Source organism: Hippichthys cyanospilos, chromosome 4, assembly GCF_059441005.1.
Source record: "Hippichthys cyanospilos isolate Australia breed blue-spotted pipefish chromosome 4, RoL_Hcya_1.0, whole genome shotgun sequence".
NCBI lineage: Eukaryota > Metazoa > Chordata > Actinopteri > Syngnathiformes > Syngnathidae > Hippichthys > Hippichthys cyanospilos.
The window spans coordinates 7,746,422-7,765,521 of NC_142372.1; the positions used below are offsets into that span (position 1 = coordinate 7,746,422).

General features: G+C 39.1%; 1 long non-coding RNA gene across 1 annotated transcript in view; it reads right to left on the reverse strand.

Moving 5' to 3' along the window:
- LOC148424452 (uncharacterized) overlaps positions 1 to 19,100 on the reverse strand; it is a 153,295-nt gene that overhangs the window by 124,084 nt on the left and 10,111 nt on the right. The window contains exon 2 of the long non-coding RNA XR_015865460.1: positions 12,636 to 12,679. This is a non-coding gene — a long non-coding RNA (uncharacterized LOC148424452). The remainder of the gene's footprint in view (positions 1 to 12,635; positions 12,680 to 19,100) is intronic.

A 19,100-nucleotide genomic window follows, 5' to 3' on the forward strand; every position in this document is an offset into this window, starting at 1 on the left:
GTCAAAAGAACCGGTAGCTCGCCAATATTCACCCCTTTCTTCAATCAGACACGGATGGCACCGCACTTTGTTGGTTTACGTAACTGACAAAATATTTCTCAGGGGGTACATCATTGAAAAAAACGTTTTGAGGTTGCTTTAATGTGAAAGTTAGAACAATATGTTGGTTCAGGGATTTGTTGCTTGGAGTCTTGAGATATGGTAAGGGGAATAAAGGCCTTACATAAAGTAAGGCCTGGGGAGAAAATTCTTCCGGTCTATGGAGGGTTTGTCAGCTGCGGATTTTGATTTCTCGAGCAAAGCCATGAAATGTTAGCAAGGTGCAAACACCCACCAAAACACTGCTGAGGAGGTGTAAAAATATATATACCGTCATAAAAAATCCCCAAAGGTTCTCCGGCGAGGACGTTATCCAAGATACGAGGTCACCTTTTCTTCCTGTAACCATATCAATAAATCCCGTGACAAAACTGCATATCTTAAGCACCTTACTGGCGACTTTCCGAAAGCACGGTCTTCACTTGGCACGATAACATTGCGCCCTGCACAATGGTCTAATCTTCATGGCACAGGTAGCACCGGGATTGTCTTGGATGTGCTCTCTGGTTTGTCCCGGCGTTAAAGCCCCCTTCTGTATTCCCTTTGTGTCTTTTTAACCAGTAAATTAAAGAGGATTTCAACAAGGGAGGGGGGAAAATAGATAAACAAATCAGGCTAAATAAGTTGGAAAGAGTTTTGCAAACTCCTTCTGTAATCAGGGAGGGAGCTGCTTAAGATAACCACGTGTGATTTAGACATTTTCTAACACAAAGAATGCGGAGAAGTGAACCTCTAAGCTCTTGCGGGACAGGCTTCATTTTTTTCTTTTTTATAAGAGATGCTGTAGCTTTGTTGGATAGTTGACTTTACTGTTTGTATTTATAGGCGCCAATAAGACTGTGAGTAAATAAAATTGTCAGTGAGCATTGTTTGTAGATTATATATTCAGGTCACTCCCTCGCCTCTGAAATCTTTTAATTTTTTAATCCATGCAGATGTTTGCATTTTTTTTTTTTTTAGGAGAAAAAAAACTTTCTCAAGTGCATTCCCGGATGAACATTGAAAGCGTTCTAAGTAGCTGAGTTGCTCTTCGACAAAATACCTCAAAGCGTCTGAGATAATACATGTGGATTGAAACGCAATCTGCCTCTCGCGTCTCTCCGAGATAAGTGAAGCGTCCGACAAGACCTGACTTCCTCGTCTTATCTGCCGAACACACTTGATACTAGGAAGTCGCCGTGCCAATGGGAAGTCTTTCGGAGATTGTGAAACGCATCCGATTCATTGCAACAAGGCAAAACTTCCACCGCGCTTTGTAAACAATGTTCCTGTGCTAGCTTGTGATCAGTCAGCTGCTGTGTTCTAATGTATGCTAAGCTATTGTCATCATTTCATTTGGGGGAAAGATTATTACGAACAATAACCTTAATATTAAAGTCAAAACTGCACTTGAGTAATCTATGCAGAAGCTTTAAGCTCATTTTCACCGCTGATGGATTTATGATGCACTCCACCCACCAAGTGTGCCCCCCACCCAGAGCATAAAAATATGTACATGTTACATCCTGAGGATACGTAGGCTGTTCACGTTTAATTACTCATTTCTGATTTTAATATCATTAAAGCCCTCAAGCTAAATCTATTGCATAAAAAGAGAGAAAATGTGAAAAGTTCTCCTCCTAAGTTGGTGAAAAGATCACATTGAATATGTAAATGATTTATAAAAACTGTGATTTTGATATTCAAGTAGGAAGAAATAATGTAGTTGCATACTAAAATGCCTTAAAATATTTATTGTAACCTGGCAATATTAGGTTTTAAAGTGTTTTTGTTGATGAACAAATATTCTTGGTCTGATCATTCAAACAAAATATTGCAAGGTGTTGTGATAGACATCTATCTATCTATCTATCTATCTATCTATCTATCTATCTATCTATTCTAACTTCAAGAAGTAGTGCATATTATTAGGTCTTATCGACTTCAAAGATCATAATCCTAACTCAAATTATTTGGTCATTTTCCAAAGAAAAAGCGTAATATTTTGCTGTAATTTCTTTGATCATTATATTTAATGTTGATTTAATATACAGTATTTTGCTCTTTCTGTCAACTTAAATGAAATCAAATATACTCAGGATTGAGGTAACAACCAATCAAAACTCATTTTCTGAACACGACCAACCCTAGAAAATATGTGAACCATAATTGGCCATTACTTGTGTGATGTACAGCAAGTGGAAAATGGGTGTTTCAAGGTATTGATTGAACATGAAACGTAATTTAGTAATAAAATAAAAAATATTAAAAAAAACTACTACAAAAACATCACACACAAAATCAGCGTACATTTGTCAATAAACACATCATAGTCCAACAAATAAAACTTCCAATTTGCTCATAATGTTAAATGTTATGAGTTTTGTTTGTTTTTTATCCAACACATCTGATTCAAATTATGAGCTCATCAGCGAGCTCTGCAGGAGTTTCATAATGATCTGATCATTTGAAAAAGGACTGTTGCAAAGAAAAAGTTGGAAAACATGCAGGACACATTGTGAAATGGAGTTTGACGCATTTCAGGACTACATTAGGACTACATTTAATATGATGCTCATTAGCGGTCTAAACTATGCATGTGCAATTATTCCCTGAAAACTGTATACTATGATGCATTTGAGTTGAATGGAAAAATTCTGGTTTTTTGTTTGTTTTTGTTTTTTCCTAGTCTGCCCTGACCAGCAGTTGCTCCAGAGTGTTTGTTTATTTTGAAAACCCGAGGAAGCCTTAATAACTTCCCCCTGTGGTTCTTGGTTCTTTGATTCTTCTATATAGTCATTATTGAATCAGTTTTATCGGTCTCATCTACTAAACATATGCTGTAAAATATCTGTATTACAGTTTAAAATGTTGCATATCCCTCCAGCCCACAGGGTGGCACTGAGTCTCGAGGTCTTCCTAATAAAGGGCCAACTCCCTCCCTCCCTTCCTTCTGCTTCACACATCATCAAATATCAGTGCGTATGTGTGTGTGTGTGTGTGTGTGTGTGTGTGGGGGTGGGGGGGGGTAATTAAGCTCTCTGGTAGAGGCAAAAACTCTTCTGATTCCATTACAAACGCTCAATAATGGAAGCTTCATTATTTAGATCTTTTTGAAACTTGTTTGGAAAATATCTCATGCGGGGGAATCTAAAATATCTTTTTATTGACAGTGTTGAAAGGTTGAGGGACATACTTCAAAATGCTGACATCGAATGTGGGCTTTTTCTACCTAATGAAAGCCAAGAGAAGAAGTCAAAATGAATTTGTTATTTTTCAGCCCCAAATTCATCACGGATATCATTCCTTACCAAAAGCTTTGTTCTGGGGGGAAGAGAAACATTTCCTGTACTTAAAAAAGAAAGAAAAAGTTCCATTATGCACCCGAGAATAGATGGATTTTAGCATCTATTTCCAGTATTATACCACAATACAGTTAATCTTCTGTAATTATAAAGCTTTACAGACATTTACATATTAATCTGCTTGGCCGGGCACCATCACGGTTTTTTAAATCAAGAGCGGAGGTTAATAGGCGGAAGAATTGAAGAAGGAAAGAGCGCAGATAAGAGGAGATGATGGCGGCGCAGTGAGAGCAGTCACTTCAGGTGCGGCCTTATCGGCGGCGGTGTGTGGTGGCGAGGACCTTTTTCTTATGTAATCTGTGATTTCATTCAGCTCGCGTATCAGATGATTGTCTGCGAGAAGAAAAAAAGCCATTTTGAGGGGAGCGAGGCTGCGTGAAAAGGATCGCCTCCCCGGCAGCTCACCCCTCCATGTCGAACCAGCCGAATGGCGCCGAAGGTCAGCGGAATTATTGGAGGCGGCGCTGAGCGGTGCCGAGCAAGACAATGATACGGCCTTAACCCTCATTTGGAGGTGCCATTTTCCCACCTGACCCCCCCTTCTTGCTAAAGTGTTATTTTTCCATGTTATGAAATGTGATAGCTCTCTGGTGAAACAGGAGTCTCCAGTTAGTGAGGTAATGTGGCGACAGCGCACCCGGGGGCCTCGCCACGCCTCGCGTCGCGTCTCGACAGTTCAATCGGGGTAAAAAAAAAAACTCACACACACAAAGCACGCTAACGGCATGCCGGAGCCTGGAGATTGCCCACTTAGCTGAGATGATGATAATGTCGCTGTGAATTTCACCCAAACGTGTCATTTTGAAGCACGGAGGCCTGCGTTGTTCATGTGCCCGCGTGTGTGTGTGTATGTGTGTAAATCGTGTGTGTGAGGGGCAGCAGTGCTCAGTGGAAACATTTACAGTCAATAATTGATGACGGGCAGTGATTAAGTGGCCATGAAGATCATGTTCCTAATGCTTGTCCGCCAATTAAAAAGCTAACTTTTACCTGGTGGCTGTGGTATTAATAAGTCAGGTGGAAAAAAAAATCGTGAATGGATAATGCCTCATTAATTTCCTATCATATTGTCATTAATGTAAAACGACACGAGTCGACCGCTGAATAATTCAGTGTTCCGCGTGTTATATATGAATCCCAGTCATAGAATGGGATTAGCATCATTAAGGGTTTCTGAATAGTTGAGAAATATCGGTCAGAAAGGCTTTTTGAAAACTTAAATAAGATTGTATTATCAAATCGCTATCTGTATAAACAGCCCTGGAGTAAAATGGGAGTACAGAGGAGATCATCTTCTGGCTGATGTGGTGATACACTTAAACTTTACCGACTACCATGTCCCAACTTTTACCTGTATTTCTATTCTATGCAAATAGTACCGACGGAGAATGGGGCGTCAAGGTCAATTAGTCGGTTATTCAGATTTGAAAGAAATGTCAGAATCCTCTCCATAGTCCCTATGAAAAATTAACTATAGGGGTGACAATTCCGATTATCAGCCATGCCGGTTATGAAAGCCGATATTTGACATTTTGATCAATTTCAGTATCAACCTTAAAAAAAAAAGATGGCTGATACGAAGCAATTTTTGAGAACAAGAGAAGACTTCTGGACATCCCAAAGGCCTCAGATGGTCACATTTCACTTTTTTTTCCTTACTCTGTTTGCCGCCTTTCTCTTTGAGAGACAAGAAAAAGAGGAAATTGAGATAGCTAGGATGGCTTAATGTAAAGACATTCGGCGCAAAGGCCCGCACGTCAACAGCTGCGTCACACAAGTCAAGGATTTAGACATTTAGGCCCAAGGAGAAACATTTATTATCCAGCTGCTTCTTCTATGCAGCATGGACATTTAAAGAGTTATTTCTTCCCAAATCCTTTGAAGTGTAAACTCGTAACAACAAACAAGAGATGAGCTGATGTTTTTTGTACCGATTCCGCCTAGCAGTCAAGAATCAGATAACCATCATTTGGAACCAATTTTAATTTTCAGTAAAAAGGAAAACAAAAACAAAAGAGGCGGTGTTCCCATGGTTACCAGAATATGTTAACATTCGCTAAAAATGTTAACAGTTTTCTGAAGTTTATACAGTTTTAATTTTAGTTATTCGTTGGTTATAGAAAATGAACGGAAGGATGAGCATTATCTGACATCAGATTTTTTTTCCTCTTTAATCCATCCAAGAAAGCACCAATAATCTATTGTGCCGATGATCAGTGAATCCTAATGATAACAACAAAAAAAGTTTTGTACCATTTGCATGTCACAGGGGTCTTGTGTTTTTATGGTAATCACTTTTCTCAAAGTTTTTAATTGCTCCGATGCTCTTTATCCAATTGGGTCTCTGTATTGACCAACTTTTTACTACTGTCACATACATTCTTATGTTTTACACATTTTTTTGGTGAGGTAAACTTCTGCTTAAACTTGTATGCTTTTTTTTTAAACTTTACTCAAACAGTTGAAAAGGTCTTTGTTACGGAAGCAGATCCGACTCTGCAATGCATGATCCCAGATATAATAGATCTCAGTGGGAGATTTCTCAGAGCTTTGAGGAACCATTATGGATTTTAAACATAAAAACTTTAAGTGGGTGAGTCTTCACCGAAGATAAATCAAGTTCATTGATCCGAGCGTCGGAGTGGTGCCTGCCGCACACATGTGGCGGAACCTCTTCGTGTCGCACAGACTTCGCGCAAACACGCTTGGGCGTCGGGCGAAAGAGATAATTAGCGAGCGCAGCTGACTCCTCAAATAGTCCTCATTCATCCCCCCACCGTTTGCCTGCTAATAGGGGCGTGAGTCCCCACTTATTAGATGTGATTATCCACCCAGAGCTGTATGTAGATTAGTTTTATTACAGCTCCTCCACCAGCACCCCCACCCCTTCTATTTAGACAGAAAATGTAATTCAATGATGTAACTTAGATATAAATCTGCATTTACAGGGCCGGAGTCCCACTCCGGCATTGGTTGTGACATGTCGGCTGATTAAACTATCAGGCTGACAAGCCCGCCAGCCACAGAAGAGGACAGGCAAAAGTACAAAGGGGCCTCTTATTACAGAAAATCCCCCAGAATAGCCAACGGTCGGGATATGCTAATATTCACTGCCTCTCTATCAAGGTCTCAACGAAGGCATCGCAATTACAGAAATGTTAGCAGGCTGAAGCAGCCAAACTTGAGAAGTGTGTACTGTACGCATGTATAGCCGGAGTGTCTATATATAGTTTGAAACACATAGACACTTATCTCAGCAATTCCCTTATCCCACTGAATATGATGACTGGCTTTGAGAATGACCTCCAGGCAAGAGGACGAGGCCTTATTTTGTGGCTGCCTCCCCCTCCCTTCAGTTTCCCTCCCACCGCCCACAAAATGAACCTGAGAGAGTGGTGACCTTGCTGCTGGTCTGGGAATGAAATGAGCTACATCTTGTCACCTGACGAACAAGCCCATTTGAAACCACGTTTGTTGGCTTTGAACGAGAGAGCAAGAGAAGGTCTAATGGTGGGGGGGAGTGTGAGCTTTTATTCAGAAAATTAAATAGGAAACATAAGACTTGCCTGATGGGAATATGGCTTCACTGGTATTATCACGTGAGTATAAGACAATGTCAGCACAACACAAATAAAAACAACAAAACTAAAAAATAGTCCATGAATAGAGCACAAACCAAAATGGAATGATTATTCTCCGAAACATCCACCTTTTCATTTTCTGTGCCACAGGTCATGTGAATATAGATAACAATAGTGGCCCCACAGCTGAAGCCATTTGCTTCAAAACATGTCTTTATTTAATAGTTAGCAAGATTTTATTGATGATAATATTAGCACAAGGGCCCTGCCAAAATAAAGGAGAGAACTTCCCAAGTATTTCTTGGACTGAATTATCCCAAAAGTAAACGGTCATTGCAAACATTCTAAAATTGTTTTAGCTTTTCAAATTTTAACCAGTGGGAGGAAGTCAAGCACGAAAGATGCCCTGTCTGCCCATTAAGAAGAAGAAGAAGAACAAGAACAGGAAGTTATCGACCTAACAGTAGCTAACGGGCAGCCCCACTCTCAAGTTAACTTGTGAAAATCCATTGAAGCATTGTCTAAGTTATTATAAGAACATGTGTAATGTACTTTTAACGTGATGCATGTGTAAATTAAATGGTAGCTACTGACCTTAAATGATAATATGCACAAAGGACTCGACTACTAACCCGTCCAGGGTGGATGCCCGGTGGGCTGGAGTAAATTGGGGCTGATGCTGCGCAATTTCATTATTATTTTCCTATACTTTACCCCAAGAGACCTGCACACAATTTTAGTGAGAGCATCTAATTAATCAATTTAAAATACTGACAAAGAAAAAAAAAACAAACAAACAAAACCAGTGGGACGGTCTACGTCAAAATGCCAGGCCTGATTTTGTTGTTCCAGTCCAGCTTTTATGGCAATGAAAGATAAGAGAGCTTGCAATCATACAATGTACACTGGCTGAGGGGGAAATAGGCTGAGAAACAACAAAACAAAGATGACCCCAAATGTGGTGTCATATAAAAACTCGGGTAAGCTGGCATAGGAGATGATGCTTCCATTGAGAGCACCAAAAGGTATAATTCTTATACACATGCTTCTTATCCGCAAAGTCCTGTAAAAATCAGCGATGCAGTTTCAGTGCAATCCTGCTCACCAACATGGCAGCGAGTGGCAATACTGCCGCATGCTTTCATACGGTACACAAGGACAATAAGTCGGAATATGTTAATGATGTTCGGGAAGCAAATTAACTTTAAGGCGGTTTTCTTTCCAATGAGCCGTCTCTGGGACAGGATTTAAAATTCATTATGTGCACAGATATACAAATCCACACAGAACACACACAGTCTGGAAATTTTGTGTGGATGTGTGTTTGTGTGTGTGCGAGCTCTCCAAACAAAAGCTGGCATCTCCCGTGGACTTGCACAAATGTTTGTCTAATGTAAACCACCCTATAGGAGCATCTAATTAGGAGGAGTCGGGCTGCATGTGGCTGAGGAATCGCAGCCAACTGTCAGCCAATTCAGATCGCTCCCAATCAGTCTGGGAGGAGAAGGGCTCCGTTGGTAGAAGATTCAATGAATGGTGTGTGTGTGTGTGTGTGAGGGGGGTGGGGGGTGGGGGGGCAATTAACGGCCTAAGGTGCAGCCATTCGTTGGCTAGCCATCCGTGATGAATCTCGGACCCCTCCTGGTTACGTGCGAGTGTCCTGTGGCACTTTTGGGGTAATTAGGCGCCTGCATGAATGCAACAGCGGTGAGACCCCCCCCCCCCCCCGTCGCTAACCGACGCATGCTGGCAAAGGTGTCATTACCAAGAGGGCCATAGTATATTTGCAATAGCAGCAATGTCTTGCTGGCTATTTGAATAAACACAATGCCTAATATAAGCTACTTGGTATCATATTTTTGGACCAATACCTGAATTATTTTAGGTGCAAATTCAATAAATGGGTCTATATAAATGGGTTCCAATTGGTAGATTTTTCTTAAAACAGGAAAACGTGCCTTTTTTTTTAATATTGTTTTCTTGTTTTTTGGTCCGGTACATGTAGTATGTTTCCCTTGTTGCATGCCAATTGCATTTTGTTATTATTAAAAGCCAAGAACATTTTAAGTCCTGAAAGAAAGGCAGTTAAACATTCCATTATAAATTCCTCCTCTCAAAAAGATGCAGGCTTCAAATGAACACCTCTGCTGTTGCGTATCTAAACAACCCGTCCTGACCGCTATTTGAAGAAATATGATAAGCTGCGCATGATCGGTTGGAATGCCACCAGGGTTGGAGATCCAAAGAAAGGTCACAGTGACCCTGCATGGGTCGGTGTCATCCTCATTAAAAAAAAAAAAAAAAAAAAAACAAACAAAAAAAAAAAAAACACTTGCTCTAATTAACCGTTAGCAAGGCCGAGGAGACGTTCTCCACCGCAGAACTCTTGCTTTCAAGACCTAGTCGGGAATTAGGATACATGAATAGCAGCGAGTACGACTTGAAAGGGGCAAAGAGAGGGCATGAAAGGTAGCAGTGGAGAGCAAGTGAGGTGTTTCTAAACCGGCTCCCCTGATGTTGCTGATTAGTGCATGAAAAGTACAAGAGGAATGCACTGTTTCTTTTGTTGTTGTTGTTGTTGTTTCCTTCCCCCCTTGCTTTAAAACCCACGATTCACTTTGCATAAACAACAACAACAATATCAAGGCAGGTTCTTCAGTAGAAGGCACACAATGAGCTCAAGGGCTGCTCATAACATCTCATTATAGTTAATGAGCGCCGTGTGTTTACAATGTGTAGCTCCATAGAGCTTGCAGTGTTTACCCGTCCCCTCCTCTCAATGGAGATCACTCAGCACACACACACACCCAAAACAAAGGAGGATTTGTTTAGCCAAGGGCTGTGTTGCTTCCCATCTGGATCACAGGGCTCCATCGAGTTAGCATGAGCGAGAGTCGGTTCAACAGCGATGCCCTCCATCAAATTGGATTACAAAACTAAATGATGAGGTCGGATCCATGTTTTAAATGTGCACACTGAACCTCTAAATAAATCAGTAAGTGAAATGAAAACAATGGAAATTCGCGTTTGCTTTGAGTTTGGGCAGTCTGATTGAGTCAGTTTTATACAAGGCACTAAAATACAGACAATATGGTAAAGTGACAATAATGACCGATGATTATGGTTTATGTTAATGGAACAAAACAACTGAATAAACAACCAGTGAAAACACAGTAAGACAAGAACAGTGGTACTTAACCTGACTTAACCTGGTTTGATTGAACGCTAAGGGGTTGGTCTCAGGGGTTTGGAGGAGCCTTCGCTGTCTAGATTTTTGGCTGAAAAAAAATTAATGATTGATTTGCCAACTAATCTAAAAATGTATAAATATAAATAATTTAACGATTTACACTGTATTTAAACTGTTAGCGGACTCAAAGGTATAAGCCATTTGGCCAATTATTTTTTGGCTAGTATTTAAAAGGCCAAAAACTGATTTTGATCGGGCCATAATTCCAATGCCATACAAGTTGCTTCTTTTTAGAAAAAAACAACAGCAATACACACACACAGATAGACAGAGAGAGAGAGAGAGAGAGAGAGAGAGAGAGAGAGAGAGAGAGAGAGAGGGAGGGAGGGAGGGAGGGAGGGAGGGAGGGAGGGAGGGATGATAGATAGATAGATAGATAGATAGATAGATAGATAGATAGATAGATAGATAGATAGATAGATAGATAGATAGATAGATAGATAGATAGATAGATAGATAGATAGATAGATAGATAGATAGATAGATAGAAATTCCGAGTTAAACCAACAATTATCATAGCAACGGAAGCTTTTGTCAATTGATGCCATAGTGACAGGAGATGAACAGTCATGTAATCCAAGATCCTTGAAATATTTTGACAAAAGCAAAAATTATGTCTCCTCTGAGATTTTCATGTGATTATCAGACTGTGCAGTCAACATCAGGAATGAAGCTAATCTGTTTCACCTTAAACAGTCTGCACATAGCTGGGGTTCTTGCAAACGGGTGGCATTTTTTTTTTTTCTTAATTAAAACCCAATGTCTCAAAAACTGAGATTTAACAAATTCCCTGAATTCGCGTTTGCATGTAGCAATCATAAACTGGAGATTTATGTCATCACTCGACTCTATTTCCCGCCAAAGACACTGATGCTGTTGACATTAAGAGGTGGAAGTTCTTTCTGATTTGACAGAATGTGCCACATATATTGCCAGACTTTTATAGCAGCAGTTTTTGAAATAAATAAATATGGATGCATTTTTTTTTAATTTTTTTTTTACAGACAAAGTTGGGAAAATTATTCTGGTTTTAATTGCCCTGGTTATGTGCAGACAAGGCTGTAATGTTACTACACAGGTAGAAAAAAAAACAAACAAAAAAAAAAACAAACAGGAAAAACAATTAAAGGCAAAGACATTTTCCAGAACGTTACATCACTGTCGGTACAACACATACCTGACTGAGTGCATGGCACGCCTACTGGCTAATTAAGCAAAATAACAGATTATCAACACTTAAAATCCATGAACAGAAAGCTGCAGGAGAGTTCTGCATGGTGCGTTCTCCTCTTAATCACTTTTAAAGGAAGCGTGGCATTCAGGAGCCTGAATGAGTCTTACTGCCAGCGCGTGATAATCTCTCATTCGAATGGCTATGCAATCTTGTGGCAATAAGGCACCAGAGAGAGCAAAATTCAGTTTTTTAATAGTGTTTGATGAACAGGAGATTTGAACCTTCTATTTCATTAAACATTCTGGGCATCATCACTGACAAACTAAATGTTGTTTGATATCGGCAAGTGTTGGTTTATATTTAACCAACACCTTATTCAGTCAAAAGTGAGTGAAAGCATTGTTCGTGAAAGTAGTGTTGTGCTCATACCTGGTCTAAAAAAGGTGTAATCAGTGCATCCCATGTTGCGTTTTATGCTTCATAATAGGTTTCAGTGGGAAAATTGCATCCCAAAAATTGGGATTCAGAAAAAAAGTGACCAAGTCAGGTAGTCAAATTAAAGTACAAATCAACTAAAAATGGAAACAAGTTAGCGCCGCCATTTTCTACATGCACCTTTCTTGCAGACAAAGGCAATGTCGCAATGGCGGCAAAGCCTTCCCTCAAAGTGAGAGCCCCAAAAGAAAATGGTCCTTTTCTTTCATTTGCGAGATGATTTTTTTTCTTCAAAAGTAATGATTCAAAGTAGTTTTTAGGCTGAATATTTAATGAAGGAGTGGATTAAAAAAAATAAAAGTAAAAGAAATTCAAAATCAACCTCACATTGCGTACTGTGTTTTAACTAATTTACTGCTATTGATGACTCGAGATGCCAATAATCCATTTTTGCTGAGAAGTGAATAAGTTATTGGTGCTTAACTTCTGTTTACACTTCTGTAGCACTTAATAATGAAAAACATTGCTCACACAGTTATTTAACAGGTTATGGTGGTGACATAAAATGGATTGTCTAAGCATGACTTTCTACAGAAATAAAAAAACAAATAAAGCACATACATTTAAGTTTGAAACTAAAAAGTTTACATTACCAAATGACCAAATTTAACATGAATTTCATTTGCAAAAGTCAATGCTAATTGGTAGTTCACATAAGGCAAACCATATCAAAAATTAACCGAAAGCCTCACCCTCTGTAATTGTGGCCATTGTATCTTGTCACTCCCTTTGAGAACTACAAAAAAAAAAAAATGCAAAAGTCCATTACAGCAGAAAAATACAGACAACACCAAACCTTCGTTTTCCACAACATGATTAAAACAAAAAAACAAGTTACCGGCATCACATTCAATGAGCGCTTCGTCTTTCAAACTGCTTTGGTGTCCTGTTAAATTAGCATATGAGAGGCTATTTACAAGTCTGCAAAAAAAAAAAAAAATGCATGCATTTTTTCCTACTAGAGTTCAGTGCCGTCCATCACAGCAGTGGAACAAAATGAAAAGGCTTCTTACTTGTTGCACGCAATTAGGCGGCAGCGAAAAAGACAGTCAGGGCAGTTTAACATTTCATAGGGGCTGTAATTATTCTTTAACTGTTGGGAAAGTGGCGTCCCCCAGGAGCCAATTACTTGAAAAGCGCTCATCACACGCGAGATATATACAAACAAATCCTTCAAGCACAAAGTAAATGTTTAAACATTAAAAGGGATGAGCGGTGAAGGGGGTGTAGGGGTGTGGGGGGGTGTAGGATTCCGTTTTGGTGGGAGCTAATTACTAATAAGAGCAGCAACCCCGTTGTGTTAGATAATTATGACACCAACTCTCACCTCAAACAATACACTGGGGCCCCCCCGCATTGCTGCCCTGTTATGTTAGTGGGTAGAAGGTGAAGGTGAGAGGGGGTTGGGTCACATGGACAGCAGAGTAGGGACATGAACAGTAATTGGACATTAAACAAGGCATCAACATATCACAATTAAAAAATGATTTGCAAAAATATCGAGGAACTAGGAGTGAAGAAAAAAAAACAACAACTCACAATCTCAATATGTAATGAAAATGTTAAAATAGTTCATCTAGAAAAGCTAAAGCATTAGCTAGCATAAGTGGTAGTTCGCACAAGGACCCCACATGCATTGTGGATGTCACAAATTTTCTCACCCACACTTCTCACAATGCCTACCTTCACTTGTTTTTTTTTTTTATTTGTATTTTTAAATTGAATGTTGAATGCTTATTTACTACAGTGGACCTCCGCCATACGAAATTAATCCTTTCCGGAGTTGGGATCATAAGTCGAAATCATTGTACAGCGGAAAATAGAAACGGATGGTATTTAGCAAATGCGTATAAAACCTCAGGTAAAAACTACAAAATTGGTTATACATATTAAAAAATAGTCATAAAATAGGATAGTCAGTGCTATTCAAATATAATGTACATGTTTACAATTAAATAACATCATAAATAAAAAATGTATGAAGGAAAAATTTTAATTGGTTTACCTTTGGAGTGACTTGATTTGAGCTAGTTACCGCCATATTCCCTAACGAAGGTAGCCTAGCATAGCTTAGGCTTCTTCATATCTCTTGATTATCTCCAGCTTTGTTTCCATACTAACCATCTTACTTCTCCCTTAAACATCACTAGCAATATTGGTACCCATGGCTAACAAATAAAAGTTAAAATTAAGCACTAAAATGAACAATAAATATGTTATAGTAAGCACTCACACGAGATCAACTCTTTAGCATATCGGCATCATAGTGACACCGTGACTCCGGCCAATAACAGACCGGCATCTTTAGTGACACAGTGACTCCGACCGTTAAAAGATCAGCAACTTAGCGATGCCCTAACGCCAACCATTAGCAGACCAGCATCTTAATGACGCCGACCAATAGCAGACAAACGTCTTAGGGACAGAACATCAGAACATTTTAAAATGCTACTTGTTTTTGATGACGTGAGATTTATGGGAGCTAAGTCATGTGTATTTTGCTAAAATACAAGTAAACATGAATTGAAATTCTGCTTTTGGCAGGGGAAAAGTGTGCTTTTTTGGGGGTCATGAAATCCATCAACAATAGTAATTATGTAGAATTAAAACTTAAACTGTATTAATGGTACAGAGCAGAGCACAGGTACTAAAACACTACATTCAATATTTTCTTTCAAATGGGTCAGTTTGAGACGCAAAATAACGTGAGGATTAACAAAAAGTATTTGATAATATATTCGCTAATTTTAACATTTTTTTTTAAATGCACACGCTTTACAACACCAAGCTTTACTTTTTTTTTTTTTTTTTTTGCTTAAACACACGCTTGCTACCGTGTGTAAATCTATTTAGAAGTACAATAAAAAAAATAAGAGTCGATTTGAAGTTGAAGAGCGGATAATTCTCCAGTGGTGCAATCACATTAACCTCCACTTACTCTCGTACATGTGCTTGGACCGTTGTTTGCCCGTCTCTATCGACCTCTTTTTTAATGTGTAGCCACAGCTAAATATGCGCTAATACCCGGGCAACACCAGGCAACCAATGATAGCATTGTAAATCTGCAAATGTAATTTATTCACCACTCAGGCGAGCACTCGAGCTAAACGATTTTGGTCAGCGAGTGAAGAGCACTCTGTATGAGATACATATTGATTGGCTTGGAGGTTTTGATTCTTTGATGGGGGCGGGCCTATTTGAGTTAACGAGATGCCTGTTTTTCAGACGTTATCTATTTAGTGGTAAGTTGATAATTGAAGTTTTTTTTTTTGGAAACACTTGAAAATTCTGCATTTATTTTATGAAATAAAGGGAATTAGGAATCTTTCGTTGTAAAGTTTAGTATATAATAGTGTATAAAATAGTAATATAAGAAAAAAAATTAAATGTAAAGTAAAATAATGAAATCTTTAAATATTAAATTGAGATAAAAATATAAATGTGGATTGTAACAGTCCGAGAGGCATTACCTCTCCCATGTGTACGGTGTCGTCCGTGGGGCCTCCTCTCTCAGAGGGATATCCCTGGAACATCTCACCAAGGAAACAACGATGAGGCATCCGAAACAGATGCTCGAGCCACCTCAACTTGCTTCTCTCAATTTTGTTCACTTATGAACAAAATCCTAAAATACTTGCACTCCTCCACTTGGGGAAGGACCTCATACCCAATCCAAAGAGGGTACTCTACACATTTGAGACTGAGGACCACGGTTTCAGGTTTGGAGGTGGTGATCTTCATCCCAAATTTCTCACACCTGGCTGCGAATTGCTCAAGTGAAAGCTATGAATCACCGCCGTCATTCGCAAAAAGCAGAGGTGAAATGCTGACTCCACCAAACCGGACCCCCACAATGCTTCAACTCCACCTAGAAATTGTGTCCATAAAAACACTGAACAGAATCTGTGACAAAGCGCAGCCTTGGCGAAGTCTAACGCACACTGGAAACAAATTCAACTTATAGCCAGAAATGCGGCCAAAAGCCTGAAATCGATGGTTCAGGACCGAACAGGACTGAACAGCCATTAAAAGTTATTTGACTAACTTTTGGGTCGTGACCAGAGGTGACGGTACAAGAACCTGGGTACAGAAGTTAAAGTACATAAAAAAAAAAAAATGGCGAATTAATCAAATACTGGTTAAAAAAAGGCATAACATAGCTTAGGGCTGGAACAGATTTACAGTATTTTCATTCATTTCAGTGGGAAACATTACTTTGATTTATTGATAACTAAGGTTACAAATGGGATCAAATGAAATGGTATAGGTGTAGTCCCATAAAACATTATATAACAAAACCATGAAACAGCAATATCAAGTACAGTACTTAAAAAATGTATACAATATATAAAAAATACATACTTAATGTATATATGTTTATATACAGTATATACCAAAAATGCGTATATTTGTGAATACCCCAAAACTAATATCCCTGACGTATGCCCGTTTTGGTAAAAATATGTCTCTAACACACATGCACGTGACACACAAACACATATGACAGGAGACTTTTAGTAATAATGCGAAATTAAAATAAAGCATTTGCCATAAGTATCACAAAATGATTGGTTTCGGTGCGTGATATATTGCCTGGGAGGATGAAAGTAAGTCTTGCTCATTAAATGCCACCATTACCATTTGTGATTACCCTGCCCTGAAAGCCGCGTGTTCCTTTGTGCACCAAGTCTGCGTTTCCACTGCCAAACGCTCACTTAACACTGAATAAGCACACGTTAGCCAATAAATTAGCAGTAGCAGCATATAAACAAGACTGGGCGGTTGTTGATCAGAAACAAAGCTGTCTCCAAATCCCATTTGGGCTGAGAGGCAGCCCCGATATGGAAAGTTACCAAAAATAGTGCTAATACTGCTAATAGGATGTTCCACTCTAAATAGGAGGCTCATGTTAATACCCAGATTTCCATTCACGGATGAAAATTGTAGTTTTAAATTACACTTTAATGCTTGAGATTTTTAATAATCATATAAAAAAAGAGAAGAAATCCTTCACAGCAAAACACACTCATACACACCCCCCACCCCAAAAAGACTTCTGAAAAGAGCCGCAGTCTCCCTTTGTCAGCCAATTACTATGCAATCTCTTTCTTATGACTGAATAGCTCACTGTTAGCAAATAATGAAAAGGCAATTATGGCAAAGCTGTGTTCATATTACCCTCTTCATTTTATGCGGGCTGTAATTATTGTCAATCCTGGAGGCTTACTCTAGCATGTAAGAGGCAGCAGGGAAGAAAATGGAGTGGGCTGGTGCATGGCAAATTGGAAATGTCACAGCTACCTACTTTTTTTTTTATATCACCACTGCTAGACTTCTTCGCGGGCGTGCAAGTGTGTGTGTCCCAGCATGCACTGAAAACGCACGGAGGTGTCCATTAGCTCACTCACACACTCACCACTGGGGTATTTTATTTACACATTACCACCAAAACACACATACCCATTCACAAAACGATGTGTGTTTTGCAGACTCTTCACCTCAAGCTGTTGAGGCGGAAAATAAATAAATAAAAGGTGAGATGAAGCGGGTGCACGCATGCACACACACACACCATAACACACGCACACACACACACAAATTCCTTTTGTCCCCCCCACCTCCTTGAAAACAATGACTCCCCAAAGACCGCCAGTTTTCTTCCCCTGCCAGCAAAGTGGTGGATATATTCCTTTTGCCTCGGCCCTCATTAGCTGTCTCCATGCTGTTCAGTAATGGGGAGTGGCACATAAATGATTCCCTTTATAGAGTTTGATGTGGCACACTGAGAGGACCACAGCCTCCTTATGGACACCCTCCTCAACACACACACACGCACACCTCACACATGTCGGATGGAGAGGTTGGCTCGAGTGGGTGGTTAGGTTTTAAGTACTTGTGTCTATGTGTGTTTGCATGTGTGTGTTATTGATACACATAAAAAGAGTGTTGAGGTTGTCGGTTTTGGTTCGAAAGGGGTCGGGATGACTCATGGTTAATGGAATTCTGAACTGTTCCAAAATTTATTTTTTGAAAAAAAAAAGTACACACACATAACAGAAGAACGTGTCATTTTTATTCAAAATACAAAAATAAAACACAAAGTTAAATAGATTAAAATGATTCAAATAAAATGAAATCTATTTTTAAAGGGTGCAGATGCTACTTCTTAGATTTCCACATTATTTAGGTATTAGAATAACCATAAATGGTGAATTTGTACTGTAGAACAATTAAAATGTAAAGTGAACAAGAATCAATTTGTAGTTAAGTATAGAAGTATAATAAAGCTTTTGTACAGGTAAACACACTTTTTTTTCATGTTGCTATTTAACATGCAGCATTTAATCAACAACTAATCAATAATCAAATGAATCAGTAATTATTTTTGATCGTCGACTCATCGTTCTGAAACATAAAATTGTTCTAATCCTAAGCATTTCAGCCTTAAAACAGTATTGTAATTTCTTTAGCGCTCTATGGTTATGAATGTGTTTTAATAGTTTTAATGTGGATAATTATGACCAATATTTCAGCCAAATTTTTGACATGTTACCAAACAAACCTGTAAAAGAATCATTAAAAAATGTTAACACATTTTATGCACTGTCGACTTGTAATTTTTTTTTTTTTTAAATTAAACCCTATTAATGAAGGGATGGATATATAAAAAAAATAAATAAAATAATTTCAACATGACACAACGCATAATTGAACATTGTTTGATCTGAGTAACTCAATAGTGGTTTAGCATGCATGCTTTTGCTCATGTAGATTAACAGTAACGGGGTTAATGGGGTGTTTCCCACCATCATGGCCGCCGTTATTGGCAATAGTGATAATTGGTGCGAGGATGTCATTACATGACAGCGAAACCCTCCGTTGCACGTAGCCTAGCGTTTGCAAGTAGCCAAACAAACGTGCTCTCATGAGTCCTAGCAAATCTTTACGTGTAAATACCATCCATTCTTTCCCCCCAGCGTTTAATAAATGTTTCGAGAGGTTTATTAATGTGCAAATGGGTGGAAGGCCCCTCCCATATTCCCCCTCTTACCCAAACGTATGCACAGTGGCGCAGAGCTGTTTAAGGAGAAGAGATTCACCAATCAGTCGGCATGGAGCTATAAGCCCGTGGCTCTTGTTCTCTCTCACTAACTCTC